Source organism: Schistocerca piceifrons, chromosome 3 (genome assembly GCF_021461385.2).
Source record: "Schistocerca piceifrons isolate TAMUIC-IGC-003096 chromosome 3, iqSchPice1.1, whole genome shotgun sequence".
NCBI classification, from domain to species: Eukaryota; Metazoa; Arthropoda; class Insecta; order Orthoptera; family Acrididae; genus Schistocerca; species Schistocerca piceifrons.
Window position 1 is genome coordinate 180,001,613 of NC_060140.1, and position 5,157 is coordinate 180,006,769.

At 48.1% G+C, this 5,157-nt stretch overlaps 1 pseudogene; it reads right to left on the bottom strand.

Annotated features, from left to right (window-relative positions):
* Positions 1–3,549: 3,549 nt before the first annotated feature.
* Positions 3,550–3,667, bottom strand: LOC124790567 (annotated as a pseudogene).
* Between the last annotated feature and the right edge of the window lie 1,490 nt (positions 3,668–5,157).

Sequence of the window (5,157 nt, forward strand, 5' to 3'; positions counted from 1 at the left end):
TCCAGCTACTCCACAGGCAAACACTGGACTACACATATGGCTCTGCTCACGACACGCACGGCATCGGGAATCAGGACGGCCATCCCTTGCTGCCACCGAAATGTAGTCCAATCCGTGCAGCCACTCGCAGTCCAAGCCCAAACAACTTTTCCGGCTCTCCTGCAGCTTAATCCAAGACCCGTGTTCACGTTTCCGCTGCCCAGCCTCGGCTCAGTATGGCGGCAGCAGCGCCACAAACGCTACGGACCACACTCCCTAGCCAAGCGCAAGCGCGAGAGCAGTGCTGAGGCTGCCGGCTGGGTAGGTTAGCAACAAAAAGTGCCAATAATTACAGATTCACGGCACACGGTTAACAGGTAACAACAGTGTGAGGTAACAGTTGGTGCTGTAATGTAACAGTGACAAATGGAACTGATAATGCAAAACAAAGGAGGTTAGGTCTCTCTCATGTCAGTAAATCATTGGCCTACGAATTTATCTCAAGAAAGGACTGCTGCACTCCACTGAATCTCAAATAATCTTAGGACAACAAAGAACTGATTTGTGTCGCACAAGAGCAGCATAGTTCTTCAGATGAAGAAAATGGCTTGGAAATGTCATCGTTGTTCGCATGCAAAGTTGCTAAATAACTTCCCTTGCAGTCAGATCCCATTTGTGGTGTCACCGCCAGACACCACACTTGCTAGGTGGTAGCTTTAAAACGGCCGCGGTCCGTTAGTACATGTCGGACCCACGTGTCGCCACTGTCAGTGATCGCAGACCGAGCACCACCACACGGCAGGTCTCGAGAGACGGACTAGCACTCGCCACAGTTGTACGGACGACTTTGCTAGCGACTACACTGACGAAGCCTTTCTCTCATTTGCCGAGAGATACTTAGAATAGCCTTCAGCTAAGTCCATGGCTACGACCTAGCAAGGCGCCATTAGCATTATATTGCATTTATCTAGAGAGAGTCTCACTTGTATCATCAAGAACGCTGTATACAAATGATGGATTAAAGTTAAGTATTCCAGCAGCTACGTACTTTTCTTTATAGCATTCATTACGTATCCTGTTTCAGACCTAACGCCCGCCAGCGTGGGTTAGCGCGTGCATCTTGGCCGCCTCTTTCATTTAGTGTGCGTAGTGTTGGCAAGTCTGACGACACTACACCATTCATAAGCGCAGTCAGATTCAATAACAAGGATAGACATACTAATTACGTTGTACATAAAAATTGTAATACAGGCAACGGTGGAAGTGGAAAGTGGGTGGTGGTTGTGTGAGCGTAAATTCTATCAGTATTTATATATATTAATATACCAATTTCAGCAACTACAAACGCTTACGGAAGATGGAACGGTTATGATATTCAGCGTTCAGTTTGTCAAAACACATGACTTAGTATCTAGCATATCAGAAGACACTACAAAATAACAAGCCTCCTTGAATTTCACTGACTTTACAATAAAGAGGCTAGAAATATTATACCAAAAATAACAAAAAGGAAAATAATAAAACACACAATAATCAGTCTTACACCAGGATACCAAAGCCTAAAATGTACCCAGCCAAAGCTGACACGCTAACTCACACTCAACATGGAGTTAACAAGAGAGGAGGAATCAGCTATAGAATACACGAACCAAAGTTACTCTCTGCTGGGCACAATAAATGAGAAAAACAAAACAATGAATGCAAACAACAAGGAGCGATTAAGATTGTGACATCTTGCTAACTTAACTGGGTCAACCCAGACACCGTCGTCTGCATTACAAGAATACACTGATCACAACTGGCACAGCTTCCTTTAACCGTCGTAGCTAAAAATACACTGCAGCTAACGGTGCTAGACTCCAGATTACACTGAGTTCCCTGGATTTAAGAAGACAAACAACATCCACTGCCCCAGACCAATGCCCGGATATTTACAGCAAACCACCGCCAGCCTTCACTGCAAGCACACCAGACTGCCTCAGCGCTTTGCTCGACGACTCCTTGCTTCCCCACCTCCGGTCGGCTGCTTCCCCACTTCCATTCTGGCGACGACAATGACCACCACGACCGGCGTACACGGGGCTGCTATCGCAAACAACACTCTGGGACGTAAACCAACTCGGCCGGTATGGCTCGTATAGCCTGCCCCTGAATACCAAGACTAGTCCGCCGTAGTGGCCGAGCGGTTCTAGGCGCTACAGTCTGGAGCCGCGCGATCGCTACGGTCGCAGGTTCGAATCCTGCCTCGGGCATGGATGTGTGCGCCGCCATATTGGCGGGTGACCCTGAACGAGCTTCGCTCCGCCGCCGGTAGAGCTCGGCGGATCGCCCTCTAGTTTTAACTAAGGGCGATCCGCGTGAAAAATAACTTCCGGCGCCGCCATTGCGGTTTTACAGCGGCTTACTTCCTGCCGCGCCCAGCTTATCAGTGACGTACATCCGCTATGCAGGCAGCAGCACGCTCATTTCACTTGAGGCAGCCGCACGCAGCACACAGCCATGCCGTACAGGAGGAGGAGATATACAAGAAGATCAAGAATGCCTGTCTACAAAACTGTGGACACGTTTTCGATGACTCCAAATAATGTAGCGCAAGGTTAGTTAGGTTTAAGTAGTTCTAAGATCTAGGGGACTGATGACATCAGAAGTTGAGTCCCATAGTGCTCAGAGCCATTTGAACCATTTGAACTAGTCCGCCGCTGTCCGTAGCACCCACTGCAGGCACCGAGTTTACGCTGCCAGTTCGCTTCCCGAACGCCATACTACTCCTTGGTGTAACAGCAGACCGCTCCACATCTCAACGTGCCATTGCGAGTGGTCGTCTAGCTGTTGCAGGTGCCTGCCATTTGCTGCGCTGGAAGGCAATCCTATCGCTTGTGAGAACAGCCAAGCTAGGCGGGAATATGACCGTGCCTTGAATCGCTAATTCAAAATGGTTCAAATGGCTCTGAGCACTATGCGACTTAACTTCTGTGGTCATCAGCCGCCTAGAACTTAGAACTAATTAAACCTAACTAACCTAAGGACAACACAGACATCCATGCCCGAGGCAGGATTCGAACCTGCGACCGTAGCGGTCTCTCGGTTCCGGACTGTAGCGCCTAGAACCGCACGGCCACTACGGCCGGCAATCGCTAATTCACGGGACATTTAACAGACATATAACAACAAGCATATTATACTAGCCATACCAGAATAAACAGTGGTACAACGGAAAGGCACACTATAACCTGTTGCTAGGCCACCCCGTCAGTAGCAAACGTGAAGTTTCTACGCCTATATATCATAAGCGGAACTTATCATAACTGGCTTGACAGCGGTCAGGCCATTAGATGGTGTCGCGCGCATCCATGCGCTCGCGCTCCGTCATCAGGCCACATGTAGCCCACCGGGACCGTCCGACCGCCGTGACATCCTCAGTTGAGGATTTGGGTAGGAGGGGCGTGTGGTCAGCACACCGCTCTCCCGGTTATTATGATGGTATTCTTTGACCGGAGCCGCTAGCGTTCGGTCGAGTAGCTACTCAATTGGCATCAAGAAGCTGAGTGCACCCCGAAAAATGGCGAAAAATGGCAACAGCACATGGCGGCCCAGATGGTCACCCATCCAAGTGCCGGCCACGCCCGACAGCGCTTAACTTCGGTGATCTGACGGGAACCGGTGTATTCACTGCGGCGAGGCCGTTGACTCCGCGCATCCATGCCTGTCTCAAAAACATTGTTTGCAGTCCGTCAGTGCACAAACCCAGGCAGGCATTCGCCTCTTTGTCTTCAGCGCTCTCTAACGTCGTTGGCTGACGTTCATATTTCCACTTTTTTGCTCAAGAAACCAGCTACAGTTTTCCTCGAAGTTTGTTGGTATCGTTTTGTTACAACCTATACGTGGCTGAAGTAGATACATATATCACTGGAAGATGCCCACCAAATTATTAGCCCAAAGATTGTGTACCAGGGTCTTCTCTAAGGCTTCGCTGAAGCTTCACGACCTCGTCGCTTATACTTGCGATAACTGACAAGGAAATCTGACCTCTAACACATAAACTATGCCCCCAAAATGAGTTTTGATAAACAGGGTACTCTGCTTATAACTTCTCGGAAGCAGTAAATCGATTAAGATAGAGGTACGACTGATTTACTTCACCGACGTGAAGACAACAGAAGCTTCTCGGTATTTTAGTGTAGGCACCGACAGCTGGAAAAAGAGCTACATGAATCTTCTCCTTCACTGTCATTGTCAAACTCATCAGTGAGGAAACCATGATATTTGGATAAGACTGGAAGAGCATTTTGCAGTTACATGCTCTAAGAAAATGTACAGGTATTTAGTTGGTGTTTATGGAAATCAAGATAAACACGAAACTGACTGAGACGTCAAACTTGTGTACTAAACACGGAGTACAGAGTGGATGATCCTTTCGAGTCAATCTTCTTACCGACTGAGATACTCAGGTACGCCTGGAAGCCCGACAAACAAACTGAAACAAACAGTTGATCTATTTTCTAAACTGCTCAGACCGAGAGAGGTAGTGCAGTGATTAGCACACTGGACTCAAATTCGTGAGGACTACTGGTCAAATCCACCTCCGGCCGTCCAGATTTAGGTATTCTGTGATTTCCCTAAACCGCTCCAGGCAAAAATCGGAACGATTCCTTTGAAAATTGCACGGCCCATTTCCTTCTCCATCCTTTCGCAATTAGAGCTCGTGCTCCGTCTCTGATCACCGTGCTGCCGAGGGGAGGTTAAATTCTAATCTTCATTCTTCCTTTTTGCAGCTGTTTGGAAGCTGTCCTGTTATCTTGGATTTATTAATTCGACCATGGGGCCTGCTTGGATAGCTCAGCTGGTAAAAGCATGACCAAGGAAAGACAAGTGTCTATGGCTATTATTACTATCCGGTATCAAGTATCAGTTTCACCAAGGCTATGGTCACTTCAGCCCTGCTGCACACGACATGAAGGAACTTCGTGGCTTGCGCAAAGTGAAGTGCTTCTCAGCACCACACCAGCTGATTCACTTCCAGTCATCCTGGGGAAGTGCGCAGTGAATTTCTTTACCACATATCTAGCTCCTCCTAGTGGTTAAAAAACGGGAGTCCTTTGAGGAATAGGGAGAATAATGTAGTAGAACTGGAGATAAAATTCTAAGCTCACCACGTAATGACTCAGTGTCCAAGGCAAA